Source organism: Ahaetulla prasina, chromosome 1 (genome assembly GCF_028640845.1).
Source record: "Ahaetulla prasina isolate Xishuangbanna chromosome 1, ASM2864084v1, whole genome shotgun sequence".
Taxonomy (NCBI): domain Eukaryota; kingdom Metazoa; phylum Chordata; class Lepidosauria; order Squamata; family Colubridae; genus Ahaetulla; species Ahaetulla prasina.
In genome coordinates this window covers 76,625,734-76,653,368 of record NC_080539.1, presented here as the reverse complement: position 1 = coordinate 76,653,368, position 27,635 = coordinate 76,625,734, and positions in this window count along the sequence as shown.

The window sequence follows — 27,635 nt, the reverse complement described above, 5'->3', positions numbered from 1 at the left end:
TTGCATCCCTCATGGTAATTTTAGCAGAAGCATGTGGGCATTCAGGCTAGGCCAACACTATCTACAACAAACTGTAAACATGCCAACATGCCAACTTGTGTGCCAATACCATTATTGTCCTGAAGTCTGATGTAATTTTTCAAATCTCTGTATTTCTTGTTGATGTCATCATAAACACATCATCCATTTTCTCCTCTCCTTGTCTTTCCCAGGTGCCACTGAGCAGCTAAAATTTTTGGCTTTTGCAGGGAGGTCTGCTAGGACAGGGAGGCAGTTGGCTTTTGTTCTATTCATGTCGTGCTTTTGAGAACAGTGTCATTGTATATTAAGCCAAATATCTCTACCCTCTCCTGTATTCATTTCCACAAGAAGAAGATGAAGTTTAGGCATGAAGCTCTGCATGTGCGCAAGCAGGTTATCATCAGCATGACTGAGTGCCAAGAGAACAACAAAAGGAGAAGGGAAATTTCCATCCCTGAAAATCTGAGCATTAGAAATAAACTGGCAGCTGTGATTGTAGCAGTAAAATCAGCTAGGAAAGCTAATCCTTCACAATATACACTCTGGAGACATGCAGTCATATTGCTACAGAGAGCTCTTAGGCGAGAAAAGGCATTTTAATGCAAGCTTCCAGGAACAATAAAAGCAAAACCAAACCCCAACAGCATTGATTGAGGTAAGGGGAGAACTCTGATTAGGTCTGATTCCAGCAAAATGACTTTTGTGGTGTTAACCTGGTGGTGTATTAATTGAACATTTAAATCACGCCGCCTTCCATCCAAAAGAGGAAAAAACCTCACACATGCATATATAACTAGTAAGTGTGAAGTAGTATTTGTGTATGTAAATGTTGAGTGAAAAGTCACTGACAGAAAGAAGTTTAATGATTTGATGAATGGGAACGGCATAGTTTGGTTCTGAACATTTCAACTAAATGTTACATTCAGTTACTCATTCTTTCCTCCAGGCTTGCCCTAACTGTGGTCTTGATTCAACCATGTGAGCCAGAGATGGGACTCAAATCCCGGCGCTACCAGTTCGCTAACAGTAGCGCACGGGCGTTTGCTTTGTGAATGCGCAGAGCTTCTGCACATGCGCAGAAGCTTCTGCACATGCGCAGAAGCTTCTGCACATGTGCAGAGCATTTTTCATGATGTCTGGGCGGGTGGGTAGAGCCTCCCACAGCCACTACTGATTCACCCGAACTGGGGCAAACTGGTAGAAACCCACCCTTGATGTGCATCCCAAACAAGTGCCATGATAAAAGTCAGAAGTTAAAGAAGTCAGAAACTTCTTAAAATCAATAGAACATAATCCTTTTTCACTTCTAATACTATCATCAGATTAGAGCTAGGCTGCATCGCAGGCTCAGGTAAGATTATGTCAGCTAAATTTCTGGGCAACGCAAATCATTTGGGGAACCTCATGGTTCAAACATAAAGGCTGAGTCTCTTTCACAGAACTTGTGCCCATTGTATTCTCATTGGTGATCAGAACCAGGGGTGAAATGCTCCTGGTTCGGACCAGATCGCCCGATCCAGTAGCGATGGTGGCGGGTGGTTCAAAGAACCTGTAGCAAAAATCCCTGACCCTCCCCATGCCTAGCTGAATCGTGCGATCATCAGAGGTTGTTTTTTTTTTTTACTTTTAAAGCATTTTTTCTTCGGCCAAAAAAATGCTTTTAAAAGTAAAAAAAAAAGCCTCTGATGATCGCACAGCTCAGCTGGGATCATCAGAGACTTTTAAAAGCATTTTTTACAATCTCTTCGGCTGAAAAAAATGCGAGAAGAAAAGCCTCTGACGATCAGGCAACTCAGCTGGGATCATCAGAGGAGCCTTTTAAAAGCATTTTTTCTACAACCTCTTTGGCCGAAGAGGTTGTACAAAAAATACTTTTAAAAATAAAAAAAAAAGTTGGCCGTGCCCACCCAGTCACATTACACTCCCCCCAAGCCACATCTCCATAACCGGTAGTAACGAATTTTACATTTCACCCCTGATCAGAACTAAACTCCACTCATGATGAGGAATTGAAGTATTTTTTATTAAATGATCAACTTAGTATAATATTAAATGATACTTGGGTATATTTATATGAGAATGCTTAGGGATACAGAAGTTGTTAAGTTCTCCAAGCTTTTTACAATGTGTAGCCAGGGAATTTAATCATTTATAGGGGGGAAAAAACACCCTCACCAAAACTGGCAGGACAAGTATGTGTGTATAGATGATAGATAGATAGATAGATAGATAGATAGATAGATAGATAGATAGATAGATAGATAGATAGATAGATAGATAGATAGATAGATAGATAGGTGGATAGATAGATAGGTGGATAGATGATAGATAGATAGATAGATAGATAGATAGATAGATAGATAGATAGATAGACAGACAGATAGATAGATAGATAGATGATAGATAGATAGACAGATAGATAGATAATAGATAGATAGATAGATAGATGATAGATAGATAGATAGATAGATAGATAGATAGATAGATAGATAGATAGATAGATAGATAGACAGACAGATAGATAATACATAGATGGATAGATGATAGATAGATAGCTCCTCTCCTTGTCTTTCCCAGGTGCCACTGAGCAGCTAAAATTTTTGGCTTTTGCAGGGAGGTCTGCTAGGACAGGGAGGCAGTTGGCTTTTGTTCTATTCATGTCGTGCTTTTGAGAACAGTGTCATTGTATATTAAGCCAAATATCTCTACCCTCTCCTGTATTCATTTCCACAAGAAGAAGATGAAGTTTAGGCATGAAGCTCTGCATGTGCGCAAGCAGGTTATCATCAGCATGACTGAGTGCCAAGAGAACAACAAAAGGAGAAGGGAAATTTCCATCCCTGAAAATCTGAGCATTAGAAATAAACTGGCAGCTGTGATTGTAGCAGTAAAATCAGCTAGGAAAGCTAATCCTTCACAATATACACTCTGGAGACATGCAGTCATATTGCTACAGAGAGCTCTTAGGCGAGAAAAGGCATTTTAATGCAAGCTTCCAGGAACAATAAAAGCAAAACCAAACCCCAACCCCAGCATTGATTGAGGTAAGGGGAGAACTCTGATTAGGTCTGATTCCAGCAAAATGACTTTTGTGGTATTAACCTGGTGGTGTATTAATTGAACATTTAAATCACGCTGCCTTCCATCCAAAAGAGAAAAAAACCTCACACATGCATATATAACTAGTAAGTGTGAAGTAGTATTTGTGTATGTAAATGTTGAGTGAAAAGTCACTGACAGAAAGAAGTTTAATGATTTGATGAATGGGAACGGCATAGTTTGGTTCTGAACATTTCAACTAAATGTTACATTCAGTTACTCATTCTTTCCTCCAGGCTTGCCCTAACTGTGGTCTTGATTCAACCATGTGAGCCAGAGATGGGACTCAAATCCCGGCGCTACCAGTTCGCTAACAGTAGCGCACGGGCGTTTGCTTTGTGAATGCGCAGAGCTTCTGCACATGCGCAGAAGCTTCTGCACATGTGCAGAGCATTTTTCATGATGTCTGGGCGGGTGGGTAGAGCCTCCCACAGCCACTACTGATTTGCCCGAACTGGGGCAAACTGGTAGAAGCCCACCCTTGATGTGCATCCCAAACAAGTGCCATGATAAAAGTCAGAAGTTAAAGAAGTCAGAAGCTTCTTAAAATCAATAGAACATAATCCTTTTTCACTTCTAATACTATCATCAGATTAGAGCTAGGCTGCATCGCAGGCTCAGGTAAGATTATGTCAGCTAAATTTCTGGGCAACGCAAATCATTTGGGGAACCTCATTGTTCAAACATAAAGGCTGAGTCTCTTTCACAGAACTTGTGCCCATTGTATTCTCATTGGTGATCAGAACCAGGGGTGAAATGCTCCTGGTTCGGACCAGATCGCCCGATCCAGTAGCGATGGTGGCAGGTGGTTCAAAGAACCTGTAGCAAAAATCCCTGACCCTCCCCATGCCTAGCTGAATCGTGCGATCATCAGAGGTTGTTTTTTTTTTACTTTTAAAGCATTTTTTCTTCGGCCAAAAAAATGCTTTTAAAAGTAAAAAAAAAAGCCTCTGATGATCGCACAGCTCAGCTGGGATCATCAGAGACTTTTAAAAGCATTTTTTACAATCTCTTCGGCTGAAAAAAATGCTTTTAAAAGAGAAGAAAAGCCTCTGACGATCAGGCAACTCAGCTGGGATCATCAGAGGAGCCTTTTAAAAGCATTTTTTCTACAACCTCTTTGGCCGAAGAGGTTGTACAAAAAATACTTTTAAAAATAAAAAAAAAAGTTGGCCATGCCCACCCAGTCACATTACACTCCCCCCAAGCCACATCTCCATAACCGGTAGTAACGAATTTTACATTTCACCCCTGATCGAACTAAACTCCACTCATGATGAGGAATTGAAGTATTTTTATTAAATGATCAACTTAGTATAATATTAAATGATACTTGGGTATATTTATATGAGAATGCTTAGGGATACAGAAGTTGTTAAGTTCTCCAAGCTTTTTACAATGTGTAGCCAGGGAATTTAATCATTTATAGGGGGAAAAAAACACCCTCACCAAAACTGGCAGGACAAGTATGTGTGTATAGATGATAGATAGATAGATAGATAGATAGATAGATAGATAGATAGATAGATAGATAGATAGATAGATAGATAGATATGAGCGAGAGGGAGGGAGAAGGAGAGGGAGAGAGAGAGAAAGAGAGTGAGCGAGCGAGCGAGCGAGAGCAAGCACACCAAGGACTTCACAGTTCAACCCTGAGCTACATATGTTCTCCTACTGGAACTAATCATTGCCTGGTGATGTAAAAACATTGCCTTCTCTTGTTCCATGGCACTTCAAAATGCCATGCCTTTCTCTCTTCCACCTTCCTAACCTTCCACTGTCAGTTGCAGTACAGGGGATTCATTGGAGACCCCCAACATTAGAGTATCTCACTGAGCCAGAAGTTTGATTCTGTAGGTTTCTCATCCTAGAGAAAGTAAATGAGTTGGTTACCATGGCAGCCAGACAAATTGGACCCTATTTCCCAAGCAACTGGTCCATTGCTTATGAGAAAGTTTATTCTTTGAATGATGCAAATCTGTATGGAACTGCCACTTTTCAAAAGAAATCTCTCCTCTCTTTTGTGTTTGCTTTCATTAAAACAAAAAGGAAGAAGAAAATTGCCTATGCAATTACAAGGGTGGCAGCAGCTGTTTTTCTACCATCACCATGTAGTGGTAAGAACATGCATATATTATAATAGTCCTGCTGTATCAATCAAAGGGTGGGTGGGGCCTCCTCCTGCTGCTACTACTGGTTTGCCTGAACTGGGGTGAACTGGTAGAAATCCACCACTGGTTTATACTAAGATTACATTCAAAGAGTAACAAAATATTTTTCTTCCTCCCTGTGTATAGGAATCCAAACACAACATCCCTTACTTCTATCCTAGATATGTATTCTTGAATCAAATTGTTCCTGAATAAAATATTCTTATCGGTGGGCAACTAATTTGTAAAAGAGCTTAAAAAAAAAAGAACTGGAAAAAACAAAATTCAGCATTATTCATCAAGAAAGACTTTGCAAACCGACAGACACTGAACAGCTATGTAAGGTTTTCCATTTAACTTAAAAGGAATAAGGACCATACTTCATGTCCATGGTTCATGCATATGTCCTGATTCATATATGATCAAGATATTTCCTATTTATTTCAGTTTTAGGAAAACTCTGGGACAGCTAAGGCTTTGTGTCAATGCTTACACATTTCTTTGGAAATATTTGTGAGATTTTTGATAATATCATCAATGCAGTGGGCATGAGTTTGGACAGACTGAGGGAGACAATGGAGGACAAGGGGGCCTGGCATACTGGGGTCCATGAGGTCATGAAGAATCGGACATGACTTAGTGAGTGAATAACAACAAATCTGTAAGATTTGCTAAAGTAGGATTACCATATTTGAGTTTCAAAATTCCATATCCCAAAGGTGCTTTTTAAAAAGGCAGCCGGACTTATAACACATTCCTTTCAGCAGTTCCAAGAATGTTCCACACCCATTTGCACTATTCAGGTGACACCGACGGCACAGATAAACTTCCAAGTGCCTCAATGATTCTCAGAAAGAATGCTAATGACCAGATGACTGCAAGTTCCATCCTCCACCACTCAGTCAGAACTGAAGAAGTTTCCTGGGTGAGAAACAAAACGTCATCAAGAAAAAACAAAGTCTAAAGTTTTGAAAAAACACTTTTGGGACAAGCTTGACCTGGATGATTGAGAATCTTCATAGACAAAACTCCATATGTTTATTGTATGGCAAAAAGAGTTTAGGGTTCCCCCACTTTGCGTCATCTAGCAGTTATCGAGATTCCATCATCCAAAATGAACTGTGATCTGACATGTATAACATCATTTAATAACCTTATCTGTCCTTCTAGGGTCAAAAATCTGAAAGAAGACCTTGAAAGATGCATTCAAAAAAATCCTTCTACCCAGCATACATTTGAAAAAAAATACACTTACAATAATGTATTATAGAAGCAATAAAGTTTGAAATATAAGAAGGAATTTGTGAACAAAACTCTTAGACAAAGTTGCATATCAAGTTGTTTATTAAGGAAAGTTGAAAAAAGACAATGAATGCAGATTTTCCAGCATTCAAAACAGATCATACAAATTTAGATAGAAAAGAATAATACTTGAACATCTGTGACATTGACATGGACCAGATTTAGACTAATCTGCACATCCCTTGTAATTAATATTGTGACAGTTTTGTTCTGTATTTAATATGAATAATGGTTCATTAATTCTGTCTAAATTTTGCTTCAGAGTATTCATATTGGAGCTAAATTCAATTATGCGTTGTGATTTCCAGTATCCAATAGGCCCAAACTTTGGATTTTAGTATATATGAAGCAACCCTTGGAATAACTCGTAGACAGTAGCTAATATTATGATCTATATTATGACATTGGTGGATGTGGAATGAAATCTCATGATGTAAGCAGGATGGTGCCAATACATAGATACAATTTTCAATTTCGCTCTTTTTCCAGACTTGTTTACAAGGTTGGAAAGTGACAACTCCATCACTTTGCCATATTGTTGTGCTTACTGGAGTCTATCCCCTGATAGCCTTTTTCTGTTTAATCATAGATTGGAACTCGTCTTCCAAGGTAAGATAAACTCAGCTGAGAAACAAGGAAAGCAATGCCTCCGAGAGAGAGAGAGAATTATTATTTTGGAATTTCTCTAAAAAATGAAATTCTAGGACTTCTATGAGTTAATGTCTTTTTGGCAAGCTAAACTTTAATAGATTATGACCTTTTTATGTGGATTTAGTTTTCCATTGTGTTTCTCATTGAAAGAAAGGGGCTGATGCTTTTTAGTAGGTCAAAATATGCCACCTTCAAACAGGATTTTTGGCATATTGAGATGTCAGATCAAGGCTTTAAGATCAGAGATTTTGATATTTTGGAAGACAGATCTGTGTGCAGAAGGGTTTCAAGATCATGACATTACAAGGTAGTGCACAAAATCACAAGCAATGCTGGGAAAAGATGGCTTTTCCATGATTAATACATTACGGTTTTTGATTTCCCCAGTGGCCCTTTAGTGATGGTGTTCTTTTTGTACAGCAGCACACTCACTAAATACGGCAATGGATGAGAGCTTTTCCTGCCTTCTTTCTCCTCCTGATTGCTATATCTGGTATGTGTGTGTGTGTGTGTGTGTCGGGGGTGTATAACGTTTCAAGAGAGTTAACAAAAAATCTGACGGCTTTTTTAGACCGGAGCTCATCATCTTATAATGTTCACATACTGACATCACTATTTAAATTTATCTTTAGTCCCTTACATTCACTACTGGGTTATTTTTTTCTCTCTATGCAAGCCATTTTTATTATTGTCAAGAATTAGGTCTGATTGTATTTATACAAAAGGAGGTAATTCTGAACTGATTAGTTAGCATTGCACACAGTTGGCAATGAATCATTTTAAAAGTCTAATCATGTTAGGCAGAATACTGCATATTAGATAAGCCAGGGCATCTTGCCATTATACATATTCTGTTCCATCTGATTGAATTTCACATTTTCTACCCATGCCTACCTCTCTGTCTTTGTTCTGCATATTTAATAGCTATTGAGAGCATCACATAGTCTTGATAACTTCAAAGAGGAAGAAGAATTTCAGAAATGAGGGAAAGGTCCCAGCTCTGGAATCCCTGGGTTATTGTCAAATAAACGCATATCCTTCCCACATAGGCTGCTTTCATGTCATCCTCTCTTGTGCCCACTTCTCCCTGTTCCATCATACTGTTCCTTTTCAAGTAGGCAATATTAGAATGGGGATAAGAAAAAAAGGAATTAAGCCAAATAAATTCAAGGCATGACATAAGAAAAAGAAATACAGCTAAATATAACTTACACAACACAATTCATTATACTTTTCCATCCCTTTCTTTTTTTTAAAAAAAATGTATTTATCTGCCATATCTATAAATGGAGTCAAATATTGCCTTTTGTTCTTTAAACTTCTCAATTTCTTCAAGAATGCATTCTTGAGTATTCATCAGCTCCATCAAATCACAACATTTTGGTCATCTCCTTCTCCTCAAGAAATTCACTTTTCCTTTATACATTTGCTCTGTGACTCAGTCCTAATCTACTATTTTTGCAGGCTACATTACTACACTTCTGTCTATTGGTCAATCAGTTTTGAATTCAATCAACATCCACTCAGTACTGATTCATTCTTGGCAATATTTCTTCTTTTACCCACTTAAACATCCCAGGACCACTTCATTCAATTTACTTTTAGGTTTCTCTTGACCTATCCTTCTCTTATTTCCTTATAACAAGGTGGGTGGAAGCATGCACTTTACAACACATATTTATTCTTCATAGCAAACCATATCTTACCTACTACCTTTCCATCAGGATTTGCACCTCTTAAAAATTCTCCATCTATTTTCTAATCAGATTAAATCTAGTTAATTAATTAGAAATTTTCTAATTTCTCTATAAAAATTATATTTTTAGTAAATGTTTTACAAAGGTACAGAAATTTATCTACTTGTGCACTACAAAAATGGTTCCACAATTAGAACCTTTCATCACTCTTGTAACATACTAATTTTCTCAATCATTTATAATATGTGCATTTATGTTTATATTCATTCATTCATTCACTCATTCATTCACTGCCACCCACTCTGTTACAAAGTACAACAGCCTTACGAGGCATGAGATCATGTATAAAGTAGCTAAAGTCAAGCTTTGAGACTGGCTATCAAGACTCAATGGAGAGGTTTCATCATATATCAAGCTAGATATATGATGGCATCCTTATGACAATCCCTATAAGTTGTAGGATATGTCTGTCTAAAAAATAAATCCCCACTCATATTGATGGCTTGTGTCTTCCTCAGTCTCAGATCGCCTACCGGAGGCCTGGAAGTCTGGAGTTTCTGTGCAGGATCGTAGCTATTCATAGCATTGAGATCTTCTGTAGAGACAGCTCTGATGTTGTTCCCGGAATCTGTTGGATTCACACTCTGAGTGCTCCTACCACCACTGGGAGCACTTTGGCCTTTATTTTGACATCCTCTAGTTCTTCCTTCAGGTCCTGGTACTATATGTAGCATGTGTAGTAAACTACCTACATGTTGTTGCAAAGAAAACTGCATCTAAACCAAGGCCAGCTGAAAAGATCCCTTACTGATTGTTAGAGATGTTTTGATTAATCTTCAGCACTTCATTGAGAGCAAAATGATCTAATGAATTTATTTTGTAAATTTGACACAGTACATTATTTGAAATCAGTAGGTACAGAAGTATGTGTTCCTCCAACTTACATTTTTTTGGGGGATAATGCAGCCTGAATTGTATTATGAGTGTTTGATCTACAAATGTCATACGAAGTTTATGCAAATCAGTGTTTTTGACCGCATAATTATAATCAAGAATAAGTCAGACCTAGAGCTGCCTTAGTGTTAATTGTATTTATTAACCGTGAAGTCAGTTTTAGCATTTTTGTCGGTAGAAATTCAGATAGTGCTATTTCTGTTTAAAATCTTTCTTTCTCATTTCTGTTTATGTGGATGTACGCTTCCTATCAAGTATAGTAAAGTTATTGTATACTGAGAAAAATATAATGCTGATTTTAGAAGTAATTCTAATACTGATGAACAGTTGGTCCAAATTACAGTTTACAGAACTGCAAAACTGTAGATTTAACTTCGTGCAAGGAGGAAATGCAAATCCAGGTAGTATTTTTTTTTAAAAAAAAATCCATCAAAGCCACAAATTGTCCTTAACTTTAGAAATAGTCTGCAATATTGCTTTTAGCCATAAAACTTAATACTTACTTGCTTGAGAAGGTCTATTGGGGATAACAATAGCATTAGACATCTTTTTTCAACAATACCAGAGACCATGAAATAGCATTTGTTTACCCTACCAGTCTGCCTTGTTTTTCTGTTATAGTCATTTTCTGCCTTTGTGTCAGGCCTCAGAGCTCCTCTAATGTGTAGAACTGAGTGAGGTGAATAAGGTTTCTCTAGCAAATACGTTGATTACTACATTGACAGCAATTGAAAGAAATTTCGCCTGAAAAAGTACTGGCTCACATTTAACTTTTACAGTTCATAAACAGTACATACAAATAGATGCTTACAGGCCATCTTTGGTTAGTAAATCAGAAATGTATTGCAGCTTTTTCTACCATACTTCCTGCCAGCTACCTTGTCAGAACATATCCCTTTAAAAATATTTTCTTTCACCTTTCCAGTCCCTTCCTTTCCATCTTGCTCTCCTTGATCTCTGGATAATTGATCTATAAAAACATGAATTACTCAATACAAATATATATTTTAAAAAAAATTGTGGGGTAAAAACAAACATACAAACCAGTGGAATCTGGGGCAGCAAAATACAGGATACTTCAGTGAACATATTGACTCAGATTCACATCCTGTTTTTTTTATTTATTAAATGTATATGCTGCCTATCTCACTCTGCATTCTGAAAAATGACTGGGGGGCATATATATTTAATCCTGTTTGTTTGTTTATACTTAGGAAGTGAAATTTATTTATACAATTTAGAAAGTGAACAGAAGTAGGAAAACAATCAATTATTTATAGCAAAACACTCCAATTCAAAATAATTTTATAAAAATACATTTAAGAGATGCTCTTTCTTAAAGAAGGAAGAGAAGTAAGAATGAACTCCAAAGAAATTTGCATTCTGTAGAGTGAGAGTGTTGTATCCAGTGGTGGGCTGCTGGTGGTTTGGACCGGTTCGGGGGAACCGGTAGTTCCGACCAGCGGTTGGGCCTGCCCACCTGCCCTGGCACTATCATATCCTATATAATTGCTGTTTTTTTGATGCTGCACATGCACACATTTTCGGTTCCAGGCAAACCAGTTGTTACCGTATATGACGCCCACCTCTGGTTGTATCTTCTTTTCCATCAGCCCTCCTAAGGAGACTTCTACTAACATTTGCAAGGGCATCTCAAGAAAAGTAAAGGTTTTTCTTTCAAATTCATAGACTCGTGAGACAGGAAAACCTTCCGAGAGCCATTCATTCGGCTGTTCAGGATTCTAAGGGTCAACATTAGTGCTATGCTGATTTTTTATTTTTATTTTTTGTATGTTTTAACCATTCTTATTCAAATTTGATGCTTCCAAAAAGATGATCAAAGGAGAAAAATATTTTAGTGACATTTTGAAAAACATTTTAGTGACAGATAGGAGGTTGAACAACTAGCCTTGTGGTGCAACCAGAAAAATCTTGAACTACATATACTCAAAACTGTAGAAATGTTGGTAGATTTTAGAAGAAAACCTCCTATACTACCAGCTCTTACAATACTAGACAACATATTATCAACAGTAGATCCCTTCAAGTTTCTAGGTTCTATCATATCTCAAGACTTAAAATGGACACCTTACATCAAAAATCATCAAAAAAGCTCCACAAAAAATTTACTTTCTGTGCAAACTCAGAAAGCTCAAACTGCCTAAAGAGCTGCTGATTCAGATCTACAGAGGAATTATTGAGTCTGTCATCTGCATCTCCATAACTGTCTGCTTTGGCTCTGCAACCCAACAAGACAGACACATATTTCAATGGATAATTAGAACTGCAGAAAAAACAATTGCAAACAACCTGCCTTCCATTGAGGATCTGTATGCTGCACGAATCAAAAAGAGAGCTGTGAAAATATCTACAGACCCCTCATATCCTGGACATAAATTGTTTCAACTTCTACCCTTCTAAAAAGACGCTATAAGGCATTGCACTCCAAAACAACTAGACACAAGGACAGTTTTTTTCCGAAAGCCATCACTCTGCTTAACAACTAAGTCCCACCACACTGTCTAATAATTTACTAAGATTCTATTACTATTATTCTTCTCTTCCTTACTAGTATCTATTTCCTCCCACTTATTACTATAACCATGTGGCTTGTTATCTTTCAATTATATTGTTTTTATTTGTTTCCTAGTTCGATTTGATAGCTTACTAATAACCTTGACTATCACTAAGTGTTGTATCATTTTATATTTGATGAATGTTTATTTTAATGTTTATTTATTTATTTATTTTGTCACAACAGTATATATAAGCATAAGCATGAAAATAACTATATAATGTATAAGCATATATATAAGCATGTATGTAATAACTATATTAATTGGATATAATGAAAGGAAACAATAGGATAGGAATGGTAGACATGTTTGTGCTCTTATGCACAGCCCTTACAGATCTCTTAGGAATGGGGCGAGGTCAATAGGAGATAGTTTTTGGTTAAAGCTTTGGGGTTTTTGAGAAAAGACCACAGAGTCAGGTAGTGTGTTCCAAGTATTAATAACTCTGTTACAGAAGTCATATTTTCTGCAATCAAGATTGAAGCGGTTAACATTAAGTTTAAATCTATTGTTTGCTCTTGTATTGTTGTGATTGAAGCTGAAGTAGTCTTCAACAGGAAGGACATTGCAATAGATGATTCTATGAGTTAAACACAGGTCCTGTTGAAGGCGGTGGAGTTCTAAGTTTTCTAAACCCAAGATTTCAAGTCTGGTGGCATAAGGTATTTTGTTGTATTCAGAGGAGTGGAGAACTCTTCTTGTAAAATATTACTGGACACATTCAATTGTATTGATGTCTGAAATGTGGTATGGGTTCCAGACAGGTGAGCTGTATTCAAGAATTGGTCTAGCAAATGTTTTATAAGCTCTGGTTAGTAGTGTAGTGTTTCTGGAGAATAAGCTACGTAAGATTAGGTTTAAAGCCAGTTTTGCGATGTAGTTGCAGTGGGCTTTGGCACTTAGATCATTGGATATGAAAACTCCAAGGTCTTTAACAGGGTGGGGGTCATCTGTAAGGTAATGTCCATCAAGCTTGTACTTAGTGTTTAGATTCTTTTTTCCAATGTGTAAGACAGAGCATTTGCTGGTTGAGATTTGGAGTTGCCAAGTTTTTGACCATTCTGACACAAAGTCAAGGTCTTTTTGAAGGGTAGCTGTATTGTTGGTAGTGTTAAATAGTTTGACATTGTCAGCGAAAAGAACACAATTACTTTTAATATGGTCGCAGAGATCATTAAATTCTCCTTATGTACACTGAGAGCATATAAACCTAAGACAAATTCCTTGTGTGTCCAATCACACTTGGCCAATCACACTTGGCCAATAAAGAATTCTATTCTATTCTATTCTATTCTATTCTATTCTATTCTATTCTATTCTATTCTATTCTATTCTATTCTATTCTCATGGTTGGTTTACAAGGTATTTGTATCCATTTTGCTCAGCAGATGGCCAAAGCTTGTGTATAGCAACCTATCTTTTACCCTGCAAAAATCTCTTTTGAAGTCTACAGCTGCCTTGACTTTCTGCACATCCATTAAATCACTAAACTATCTGATCTCTAAAGCCCATCTTAACACTTTCATCATCTGAATCTTTAGTATATCCTAAAATGAGATCCTTTAAGTTCTATGTGTCCTAATTGAAGAAAGCCATCATACCAGAAGCCATAAGTAGCTGGGAGATTGCAAAAAGATGAAGAGATGAACAACAGAAATGTCATATTCTCCATAGCTGCAATGAAATAAAATTAGGAAAATCATCAAAAGACAACACAAAGAAATTCCGAAAGACCCCAAGAATAAACAGGAAAAAACATAACATTTTTAGAAATTGAAGGATAGGTTTCAGTGCAAGATCAATACTTTGAATTGGTTCCCAGAAATAAATAATGCAGATTTTTAAAATTTTACAATAGTATGATCAGATACCTATTGCCATATAGCTGCTGGTACTTTTATTATGAACCATTAATTTATCAATAATGCTGAGATTCATGAAAATATAGAAAATAGATCCTTAATAGATTTTATTAAAAGAAACTTAATATCAAATGTTGAAGGTTATCCGTATCTTTCAAGGCTCCCTAGCCCAGTTTAGCTTGTGTGGAGGGAGAACATGAATCTTAAATATTGTTCCATTGATAATGAATTCTCTCCCACCCACCAATTCTATTATTCTTCATATTATAAGTTCAACAGTTATTACCAGGGTATTCTTTATTATGATTTTTTTTAACCATGCCAGAAATGGACAGCAAAACACAAAGTCTCTTTAGTGGCCATCTGCATGGATATAAAAGAACAGCATACTGATTTATAGAATTATGAAATATTAAATGCCAGCAGATGGTGCTGTTTCTGTTAAGTACAAGATTTGTCTAAGTACACTAATCTAAAAGCCATAGGATATAATGCTATCTCTTCACATCCTTTCACGCATCTTATATTTTAAAATCATAGAGGCAGGCAATGTTTTAGTGCTTCCAACGTGTAGAAGAAACTACTGTTAAAGAGCTTCTTATTCTCCTGAAATTCAAGCATTTTGACACTCTCATCTGCTGCATAATCTATATGTGCATTAATATATGTATTCTTTTTTTACTGACTATGGTATGCTGCTCGGGTATACTTTCCTGAGATGGCTTTATAAATTTGATTAATAAATAATCAAAATGGAGAGTTGACAAAAACTACATCACAATGCAAACTGAAGTAGATTCTGAGTCCTATCCAGTCCCTCTTTCATTAATTTAATGTATCTAAATTTCACAACTTCATGTTTTATGCTTCTCCAGAAATTTCTGTCAGAGAAGCTCTGTTGTGCACAAAATAGCCTAATCTGCTTTTTTTCCTCCCTCCAAAAGGTGAGAAGACTTCAAAGGAGCCAGTTGTTGACAAACCAAGCAGCATGTGTATTTGGATTGCTCTGGATAGAGTAAAAAGTGTATGTTTTTAATATCTCTTTGCTGCCATCTCATAGATGTCTGGAGTTTTACAGCCCAGGAATGAAAGATCCACCAATCAGTTCCAGGCTATTCCACCTTATCGTTATCTTCCTCTTGTAAATTTTTCCTTTTATCACCAAGGGAAGAGGGCATTCTTTGTGTATTTCAATAGGATGATGATGATAATGATGAAGATAATTAATAACATTAATGGTTTTCCTAAGGATTAAAATAGCAGCACTTCTTAAGCCTAATTAATATCTTCCACATTTCAAAAGTAACTGCTGTGAACAAGGTTCTACAAAACAGGGGTCTCCAACCTTGGTCCCTTTAAGACTTGTGGACTTCAACTCCCAGAGTCCCTCAGCCAGCAAAGCTGGGAGTTGAAGTCCACAAGTCTTAAAGGGACCAAGGTTGGAGACTCCTGCTATAAAAAAGTATAGGCAGTCCTTGACTTACAACTGGTTGCTCAGTGCTCAGTGACTGCTTGAAGTTATGACACCCCCCCCCCAAAAAAAACCCCAGAGCTTACAACCCAGACACATACTCCCATAAAACACTTTAGTTCTTAAAGTACCTCCAAAATTTGGTCAGATATTGCTTATATATTACAACAACACAACAGTGGCAAGAATAATATCAAAGAATGAGGTGCTGTAGCCTAATTTTTTACGTATATAACTTTATTAGTTTATAATATAACATACAAAGAGAATAAAAATACAAATATTAGAGAAATAAGGGAAAGAAAAAGGGAAGTGAATAGTGGGGGAAAGGAAGGGGGGGGGAAAGCATTGACTTCTGACTCCTTTGGTGCAGTTGAATAAGGCATTAAGATCTACGCTCAACTTTTTACTTTTTCATAATAATAGAGACTAGCCATTTCTCTAACAACAAATCTGTGATTTCTATGTAGCCTAACTTTTACAAAGCAAAAGAAAATGCTATTTCCCTATTAATGGTCATCTTGGTTTCCTTAGGCTGATGCAGTAGTGAGGCCCACATTTCCACTAACTCCTTCCATGCACCTTTATAGGTGCTGAAAATGATTCTGTAGGCGTAATCAGCTGCCCCTGAAATAAGATTTGTATTTTGCTTTTCATGCAAAGTAATGAACAATAATAGCAAACTGTATACAATTCAAGATGTAAAACAACCCCAATGCACTATTTTATAATTTTGCAGTGATTGTAGCTATACCATAACTGATAGATCAGCAAGAGTTCATCTCTTAACCTGGACAAACAAGGTACTTTATGGTTGACACTGAAACCTACTTAATTTTGGCATTACTTATAAAGGCACTGGGCAGAAAAGGAAGTACCCAGCTGTTCCAGCTTGCAAATACAGCCCTTTTTTAGAGTCCACTCACACTTTATTGTCGGTAAAGAGTGAAGTTAGACTAGAAACACAAAAATGGAAGCATTAAACTGGCTTCTGCTTCAGCATGAATGTTGATCATTATGCTATATCATGTGTAAAAGCTAAAATAGGATCGAGAGAGTTTTTCAGAAATTCTCCGCTTATTCTAGCTTGAAAATGACATAAACTCAAGCCTTATATCCCTTTCTTGCAATTTCCTCTCAAACCCATTATATATATATATATATATATAAACAAACAAACTGAAGTAGGCTATCGGCAAAAGATACTTGTCCTTCATTACTTTATCTTCCAGCTTTCAGATGTGTGCTAGCTTAGAAGCAAATGCCAGCAGTGTGAAGGTTACTTGCATTTTCATTACTGCTGCCACTAATCGGGTATTTAAAAAACAACAACAACACCTTAGCAAACAAAAGAAAAAGAATATCCCATCCTTCAAGAGTCTGCATTGACATCATCTTCAAAGTGGCTGGTGCAAACTATCTATCGAAGTATATTTATCAGGAATGCATTTTTGGAGACTGAAAAACTTTTTGTAACAGGAGCAACAGATATTTGAAAGAGGTGCCATTGCTAAGAATATGATAATTAGCTATATTATCTCCCTCTCTCCCTCTCTCTCTCTCTCTCTCTCTCATATCTTGCAAGCTGTCTCAGACCAAAGGTTGATTTAGTCAGCATTCTATTCCTGTGGTGTCCAATCAGGTGTCAATGGGATGTCCTCAGCAGGACAGGAGTGCAGTAACACCATTCTCCTTGTGTTTCCTAGCAACTGGTATTTAGAAGCCTAATGATACTAGAAGTAATAAATAGCCAGCATCCTTGTGACTAGTTGTCGTAGACAGCCTTATTACCAATTAACCTGATATCTTATCTGATTCAGGTAATGCTTTGGAAAAGCTGGCGTAGTGTTTAGCATCAGTAATGGACATGATGCGGATCAATAAAAAAAGGAATTCAGTCTGTTTGCAACTGGAAATGGTGACAATTTGTAGAGGATTGTATTTCACTGAAAGGGTGGTGCTTCAGGATTGTTATTTAAGTAATGTGGTCCAGTTTTTGCAGATGAGTTGTTTAAAATGTTGGCTACATAAAATTTAACAACCAGGGCAGGGGAATGAGTTGGGATAGAGAGTAAAATATTCCAGCCAAGGGAGACAACCACTTCCAGTTCCTAATCAACCACAATGCCCTGCCAAGTAATTGATGGTGGGGCTTACTAGAGATACAAGAGAGTGACTTCCACCCCCACTTGAAGATGGGGCTTTGAATGGCATTTCAAGGGACACTGGGAGAGTTGCCTTGTCCTGCCAATATGCTCTATGAAGCAGATGCAGACTGAAACTGTTCTTCCTTTACTAACCTGCCAGAGATGTGGAGGCAATCAGAACTGCAGTGGGGGAGGGCTTATCTCGATCAATTTCACTCAGGTTTCATTCAGTAATCAATACTGATTACAGTATTGATCACATTTGTTAATGAAGTTTGGTGGAAAAGGACAGGGATGCTACAACTGTCCTGATTCTTTGATCTCTCAGTGGCTTTTTGTACCATCAGTCATGCTATTCTTCTGAACTCACTATGGAACAGAGGAACAGTAAGTCTATTCCCCCATTATATTTAATGTTATGTTTATTTTTAAGAATTCTGTCTACTTGTAATCTGTATGCTGTCCAGCTTCAATGTTGAATTGGGTGGCATTATAAATGCCACCCAATTCTCAACCAGCAAACCAAATCTCAACCAGCAAATGCTCAGTCTTACATATTGGAAAAAAGAACCTAAACACTAAGTACAAGCTTGATGGACATTACCTTACAGATGACCCCCACCCTGTTAAAGACCTTGGAGTTTTCATATCCAATGATCTAAGTGCCAAAGCCCACTGCAACTACATAGCAAAAAAAGCTCTAAGAGTTGTAAACCTAATCTTGCGTAGCTTCTTCTCCAAAAACACTACACTACTAACCAGAACATATAAAACATTTGCTGGACCAATTCTTGAATACAGCTCACCTCTCTGGAACCCATACCTCATTTCTGACATCAGTACAATTGAACGTGTCCAGAAATATTTTACAAAAAGAGTTCTCCACTCTTCTGAATACAACAAAATACCTTATGCCACCAGATTTGAAATCCTGGGCTTAGAAAATTTAGAATACGCCACCTTCGAAATGATCTGAGTTTAACTCATAAAATCATCTATTAAAATGTCCTTCCTGTTGAAGACTACTTCAGCCTCAATTGCAACAATACACGAGCTCACAATAGATTTAAGCTTAATGTTAACTGCTCCAATCTTGATTGCAGAAAATATGACTTCAGTAACAGAGTTGTTAATGCTTGGAATAAACTACCTGACTCTGTGGTCTCTTCCCAAAATCCCCAAAGCTTCAACCAAAAACTGTCTACCATTGACCTCACCCCATTTCTAAGAGGTCTGTAAGGGGCGTGCATAAGAGCACAATCGTGCCTACCGTTCCTGTCCTATTGTTTCCTTTCGTTATATCCAATTAATATAATTATTACATATTCATACTTATATATATGCTTATATATTGTATAGTAATTTCATGCTTATGCTTATATATACTGTGTGACAAAATAAATAAATAAATAAATAAATAAAATAAATCTAAATCATAAATAAAAAAATGGTACTGGAGAAGACTCCTGTGAGTCCCTTGGACTTCAAGGCGATCAAACGGATCAGTCCTAGAGAAGATCAACCCTGATTGCTCTTTAGAAGGCCAGATCCTGAAGATGAAACTCAAATACTTTGGCCACCTAATGAGAAGGAAGGACTCATTGGAGAAGAGCCTAATGCTGAGAAAGATTGGGGGCAAAAGAAGAAGGGGATGACAGAGAACAAGGTGGCTGGATGGAATCACTGAAACTGTAGGCATGAGCTTAAATGGACTCCAGAGGATGGTAGAGAACAGGAAGACCTGGAGGAACGTTGTCCATGGGCTCGTGATGGGTCAGACATGATTTTGCAATTAACAACAATAAGAAATCTAAATAGCAAGGTGAAATGTTCAGAAATAAAAATATGAAAACAATTAAAAAACCTAATTTGTTTCGAAGCAAAAAATGTCAGGAGGATATTTGAATAAGAATGATTTTAGAAGCATGCCTATTCTTAATATTAATGTTTCAAATCCTTTTGTTAAGATGCCCAGAGTTAGTTTCTCTCAGGGAAGATGGGAACAAATATTCCAAAGAATCCAAAACATGGTTTATATTTCTGAGCTTATTTTCTGCCAAATGAAATATATGTCCCCCACCTTTATGATAACATAATAACAGAGTGGCCGAAAAGATTAGAATCAATAAATAGACTAGAAACTAAAACTTAGAAACCAGCAAAAACATATTAAACAATACTTTTGGGCCTCTGACTTGGTATACAGAATTATTGTGGTTATAATTTCTTTTTAATTAATTCACTAGTTCTGTTTTGTTTTCTTGCTTGAATTACTTGTTTACCTCCCAGAATCAGAGTCAGGAGATGGGTGACCAAATAAATGGTTTGAATGAATGAATGAATAATGAATGAATGAATCAATCAATCAATCAATCAATCAATAACTCTACAACTAATAGCTTCAGAATTTCATACACATATAATACGCTTTCTGTGTATTGCACTATGAATGATTATGATGTCATGTTTGAAACTTGGCAAGTCTATGGGTCTGGCGTCTCCATATTTTCTGATCCTGCACTATTTCTTTGAGTTGTTCTATACTCTGGATGATGTCACTTTGAAGGTTGCTAGCCACCGTGTTCTTTGGTGGCTTGGTTTCCTTTTACCGCTAACTCTTCCAAACATAATTGCCATCTCCAGTGAATTCCCCTGCATGATGTGGCCAAAATAAGTGAGATACAGTTTTGTGATTTTTGCCTTCTAGTGACATGTCTGGTGTTATGTGCTCCAATACTTGCTTGGTTTTTCTCTAATGTTTTTGTTTGTCTGCTTCCATCATTAATTTCCTTATTGTTTCTTAAAAGTAGAATGCTCTTCTGGCCATTTCTTTCTCAAAGTGATTTATGAATTAAAAGACCAATGTTCCAGCCTTTCTATTCTATTGTGCTTTCTCTTCCCCCTTTTTATTCCTCATTCTTTTAAGCAAGGCCAACATGTCTTGAATAGCAGGGAAGTCCAGATCATTCTGTATATTCTCTGTACCCTGTTGTGAAGACTGAAGCATCACTATATTATCTCTTGCAGGGCTCTGCCATTTGCCACCTTACAAGAAGGAAAAATCCATCTGCAGGCTGCTATAATTGCCTTGGCTTGAAAGCTGTAACTTCACAAAAGGAAGAAAGATATTTATATTCTAAGCAAAGTGATGGATAATGGGGCTGAAAGCAGTAAGTTATAATAGAATTAACAGTGAAGGATAGAGTTTTTCCCGCATTTGCTTGGCACAATTTATTTAAATGTAACATTTTGCCAATTTTATAATCAGACTTTGAGGACTTTCTTTTGCTAAATGATATCAACTGGAACTCTTTAAGATTGGATCTAAGTCGCCTGAGCTAGTGTTGATCCTCTGACTCTGGAGCAGGGGTCTCCAAACTTGGCAACTTTAAGACTTGTGGACTTCAACTCCCCGAATTCTGGAAGTCCACAAGTCTTAAAGTTGCCAAGTTTGGAGACCCCTTGTCTAGAGGTATACATTGGAAGAATGCATGCTGAGTCATTAGATGCGTATGTCATCACTGGAAATAATCCAGTGGTGAAAAAGATGAAGGGTGATAGGTTTTGCTTAAACTTCGTTCTCAGAATAACATTTGCCCAGCAATAAAAGTCCATCATTAAGGGTTAAATTGCAACCTATGACCGTCATTAGTGTTGTAAATGTTGTACCTTTGATGAAGGTATTTTTTTTTCTTTTTCTTTTATGTACACTGAGAGCATATGCACCAAAACAAATTCCTTGTGTGTCCAATCACACTTGGCCAATAAATTCTATTCTATTCTATTCTATTCTATTCTATTCTATTCTATTCTATTCTATTCTATTCTATTCTATTCTATTCTATTCTATTCTATTAAAAAAACACACACTCATTGCAATTAATAAGGAGGAAAAATGTGTGTGTCATTACTGCAATGGTTTGTGAATAATTGCACCGCTCATAGTTCTCCAGATGACATTTCAACTAGGTAAAATTTCAGTAGCATGGGAAAAAAAAGGAAGGAATTGTTTCCTGATCTAATCTTGCAATGGCTTCCGAAGTTGTTTAAACATATGAAAATTGAAGGAAAATTTGTTTGACAGAAGATCATGGAGCAAATGAGTTAAGTGTCCTGATTTTCTTGTACCTGGAAACAGTGTCTCTCTCTCTTTTTTTTTATTTGCATTTATATCCCGCCCTTCTCCGAAGACTCAGGGCGGTTTACACTATGTTAGCAATAGTCTTCATTCTATTTGTATATTTATATACAAAGTCAACTTATTGCCCCCAACAATCTGGGTCCTCATTTTACCTACCTTATAAAGGATGGAAGGCTGAGTCAACCTTGGGCCTGGTGGGACTAGAACCTGCAGTAATTGCAGGCAGCTGCTGTTAATAACAGACTGCATTAGCAGCCTGAGCCACAGAGGCCTGTGTTAAGTCTCTCCGTGTTATGGAGTTAACTTCATAGAAGATAATTTCTATTTAATCCATAACTAGCTTCAGCTAATTACTCATCTCTGAATACCAATCATTATTCAGATAATTACTGTGTTTTGAATTTCCATAGTTCTTCAATAGGTTTAGCAACAAGGAGAATACCTACTAAAATACAGGGACTATAAGTAACAATACAAAATGGTCAAGGTAGTTGATCATGTAGTTTCAAGTCCAGTGATTTGTCTATACGATTTCTAGCTTTCCAGTTCTGGAGGGCTCAATAGCATCACAGTATTCTGGCTAAGCATTGCTTGTTTCCTGATTGCTTGTTTGTACCCTATGACTATCATTAAGTGTCGTACCTTAGAATTCTTGATGAACATATCTTTTCTTTTATGTACACTGAGAGCACATGCACCAAGACAAATTCCTTGTGTGTCCAATCACACTTGGCCAATAAAAAAAATCTATTCTATTCTATTCTATTCTATTCTATTCTATTCTATTCTATTCTATTCTATTCTATTCTATTCTATTCTATTCTATTCTATTCTATTCAATATAGGTAGGCATCACTTAATGATGATAATTGGCTGTGTAGTTTCCATTGCCAAGCAATGTGGTCATAAAGTGAAATGTCACATGACTGCATCCCTTAAACAGCAGCATGTCAGGTGTTCCTTGGAACCCTGACATAGCAATCCCAGCAGTCCCTATTGCCACCATTAAGTGAAGATCATGAGTCATTAAATGAGGATGTCATGTGACTGCAACTTCCTGCTGCCTTCCAACAAGCAAAGTTAATGGTAATGGTTCTCTACTCTATTTACTGATAAGGCTTCTGAGTCAAATTCAACCTCTAATAACTACAACCATGTCATTATCTTGGCAGGATTATTGAAGAGGTTTGTTACTGCCTTTTTCTGGATAATTTCCCAGTCTAGCAAATAGCCCTGGAATTTCCAGACTCATTTAAGTATTAACCAGGGCTAATCTATAACAGCCTAGGATGGTTAGCTATTGCCACCGGTTGCAATACCATCCCACTTTCAAAGCTAAAGCAAAACAAAAGCTGAAAAACTTTCTTCTTGATAGATTCATCAAAACATAAGCTAAGTTACTTTCCAGAAGAGCTGTAAGGCAGTTTTTCTAACCAAATAGCATTTCATTCTACTGCTAGGGGGGGAAAAGGCTATTATGAAGTTATAATCTTTGCATACAGATATTTCCCTTAAGGGATATAAATGGGTGTAAAAGTAATCCTTTAAGTTCCTCACTATTGAAAACATCAGTTGAATAACCTGCTGGGTAGCCTATAAATCAAAATTTGCATGAAGTTTGCCAAAGTAGAAGGTCAAAGTTTTCAAAATCCACCATAAAACATATTTTCACCAGTATATTTCTCTGTTCCTTTCCATGAAACATTCTCATATTTCAATCCCTACATTTTATTTTCTTGTTGGCTGAAGTTCTGGGGAAGCAGAAAAAGAATTTTTTCACATCGAGGGCAATACGCTATTTTACAACTCTAGCAAAACAACAATAGACTTCTGATTCAGAAAGCTACATATACTTCCTGGATATAATAGCTGATTTTTTTCTTTTCCATGCTTCCTTCCCCCACAGAAAAAGTCAAAATTAGTTGCTGAAGCGGCTCAAGTGTTTGTGCTTTGTTTAAAAAGAAAGGAAGCCTTTTCAGAGCATCTGCCGGAAAACAGGAACAGGAAATAAAAGGACAGTAACAATAGTAATGATTAGCTCTTATGTGAAAGTGTGCCGGAGTGTACAGCTCCCAGATGGACCAGGGTAAGAGATTGTCATTTATCAGGTGTAGTTACTATAAGGGCTACACCAGTGGGACTGCTGGAGTTGCTGATGACATACTGAAGTTTCGTGAAGACTGGGGTCTGCTACTTAGTGTTCACGATTCTTTCTTCCTTGAATTGCAGAGGTTGTTTGTGGCTTTAGATCCATCACAAGGTGAGATTGCCCACACAAGTTAACATCAAAGTGGTTGTTCCTTTGGAATCCACCCTGGAGGATAACATCTCCCTGACAGAAGATGTGTGGAAGAGTGAGGTGAGATTTCTTTAAACTGTATCAAGTAAATAGGGATAGGAGGAAACTGCATATGGAAAAGATGACACTTTTCCAAGACAAAGCAACTATATCCTTAGGACTAGTGGTGAAATCCAAATTTTTTTACTACTGGTTCTGTGGGTGTGGCTTGGTGGGTGTGGCAGGGGAAGGATACTGCAAAATCTCCATTCCCTCCCCATTCCTGGGGGAAGGATATTGCAAAATCTTCATTCCTACCCCACTGTGGGGCCAGCCAGAGGTGGTATTTGCCAGTTCTCCAAACTGCTCAAAATTTCTGCTACTGGTTCTCCAGAACCTGTCAGAACCTGCTGGATTTCACCCCTGCTTAGGACTATTCTGAAGCCAGGGTTACTCCATCTTACCAGCAGATATCATACTAGACCTGTGATGGTGAACCTAGGGCATGTGTGCTCAAGGTGGCATGCAGAGCCATCTTTTCGGGCACGCGAGCTGTTGCCCAAACTCACCTACAGACATGATAGCAGTGTTTTAATATCTGAGGGGCTGCCACAAAGAAGAAAAAGTCAACCTATTCTCCAAAGCACCTGAAGGCAGGAAAAGAAGCAATGGATGGAAACTAATCAAGGGGAGAAACAACCTAAAATTAAGGAGAAATTTCCTGACTGTTAAAACAATTAATCAGTGGAACAGCTTGCCTCCAGAGGCTGTAGATGCTCCAACACTGAAGGTTTTTAAGAAGAAATGGGATAACCATTTCCCTGAAATGGTATAGAGTTTCCTGCTTGAGTAGGAGGTTGGACTAGAAGACCTCCAAGGTCCCTTTCAATTCTGTTATTCTGTTATTGTTTTATTTTACTTTTGAACATCTGGTAGGTTGTAAAAGGAAATGTTATCCTGTTATCATAATTGGATCACTTCCTGGTATGGTTTGGTTTAACTGCTGCTGCCTTCTTATGAGTGAAGGGTCATTTAGGATGGCTTTCCTCTGAAGGCTTCCTTTGAAATCTGAATGATTCTTGGATGCTCTGGGGGAGGTTTCTGATCAATATGATTGATTTTTTTTCTACTTACGTTCTAGCCTTGCTATAAAACAGCAAGATGGCCCAGGGGATAGAGAGGATCATATCAAAGCATTCTCTTCACTCACTTTTTGCCCAGAGGGCTCCTTGGTTAACTGAGGAGCAAAGCAGGTTGAAACAAAGAGAGAAAAAGCTAAAGTGCCAATGGTCCAATGTAAGTTTTATGAACAAGTTGAAAGTGCATTATTATCTCTGTCATTGGAAATTATATAGAGAGGCAAAGAAGTCAACCTTTTCCTCTGTTGCTGCATCCACATATTGAACAGCACATTAATACCTTTCCATTACTTTGTGATCTGAAAATGTAGAGATGGGTTGGATTCTGGGTTAGGGAAGCAATGCAACAAGCATGTGGTGCATTTTATGGGTGAAATCATTTAAATCCATATCAATTTAGAATGCTAAATTAAAGTTGAATTATCAGAAATGGTCTCCACATTGTGATTATTCTTCCAGGTTTTTTCCTCTTGATTCTTGTTCTTTGTGGCTCTCAAAGATAAATTGGTCAGGATTGTTGAAGTGGATTCAGAGAGGCCCTTTCAGGTTAGATGAGATGTTGGTTACCTAACCTGAAAGGGCATCTCTGAACCCAGAGATTATACTTCTTTCATCTACTTCACCATTGCTGATATCCAGTTTTATTCAGTGGTGTATTGATGATAACTATAAATTGTAATTAAAAACTACTCTCTAACTAACAGTTCAGTTTTAGGAAAAAATTATCCTGTAATCTGCAACTCCTACACTGCAAAAACATGGACTACTCAACCAGGGCAAAGCAATAGACACAATATACATAGACGTCTGTAAAACCTTTGTTTCAGTGGTACATGACAAACTACTTCTAAAACTAAAATCTTATGGCATTTCTGGACCTTTGCATAAATGGACAGCTGCGTTCCTGTCAAACAGGCAACAAGTGGTCAAAATAGGGAGCACTTCATCAAATTCTGTACCTGTTAACAGCTATGTCCCCCAAGGCAGCGTTTTAGGGCCAACACTCTTTATACTTTACATAATGACCTTTGCAATCATATTAAAAGCAACCGTGTTCTCTTCGCAGATGAGGTAAAACTATTCAACACCACTGACAATGCACCTACCCTTCAAAAAGACCTTGACTATGTGTCAGAATGGTCAAACAAGTGGCAACTTCAAATCTCAACCAACAAATGCTCTTTCTTTCACATTGGCAAAAAAACAAAACAAATCAGAACATAAAATACAAGCTGGATGGACACGACCTTGTAGACGACCCTCACTCCGTCAAAGATCTTGGAGTACTCATCTCTAATGATCTAAGTGCCACAGCCAACTGTAACAACATTGCCAAAAAGGAATTAAGAGTTGTTAACCTAATCTTGCATAACTTCTTCTCTGGTAATATTGTACTACTAACTAGAGCATACAAAACATTTGTTAGACCAATTCTCGAATATAGCTCATCTGTCTGGAACCCGCACAACATATCAGACATTAATACAATTGAGGGAGTCCAGAGATATTTTACGAGAAGACCCTCCACTCTTCTGTTTGCAACAGAATACCTTATGCCACCAGACTTGAAATTTTGGACTTAGACAACTTAGAACTACACTGCCTTCAGTCTGACCTAAGTGTAGTACATAAAATTATCTGCCACAATATCCTACCTGTCAATGACTACTTCAGCTTCAACCACAACAATATACGAGCACACAATAGATACAAACTTAAGGTAAACCACTCCAAACTCGATTGCAGAAAATATGACTTCAGCAACAGAGTTGTCAATGCCTGGAATGCACTACCTGACTCTGTGGTTACATCCCCCAACCCCCAGAACTTTAACCTTAGACTATCTACTGTTGACCTCACCCATTCCTAAGAGTTCTGTAAGGGGCGTACATAAGCGCACCAATATGCTTACCGTTCCTGTCTTAATGTTCCCTTTTATTCGTCACCATCTCATGTATTCACAATCATATTTATACTTTTATCTGTAATATTATATATGCTTGACAAAGTAAAATAAATAAATAATAAAATAAAAATAAATTAAAAAAATTACAGGAATCATTGGATGAAATCAGTTTCTGAATCTGCCACAGTCCAGTTTTAGAACTGGTTTCAGCATAAAAACATAACTGTACCCTGGGATACAA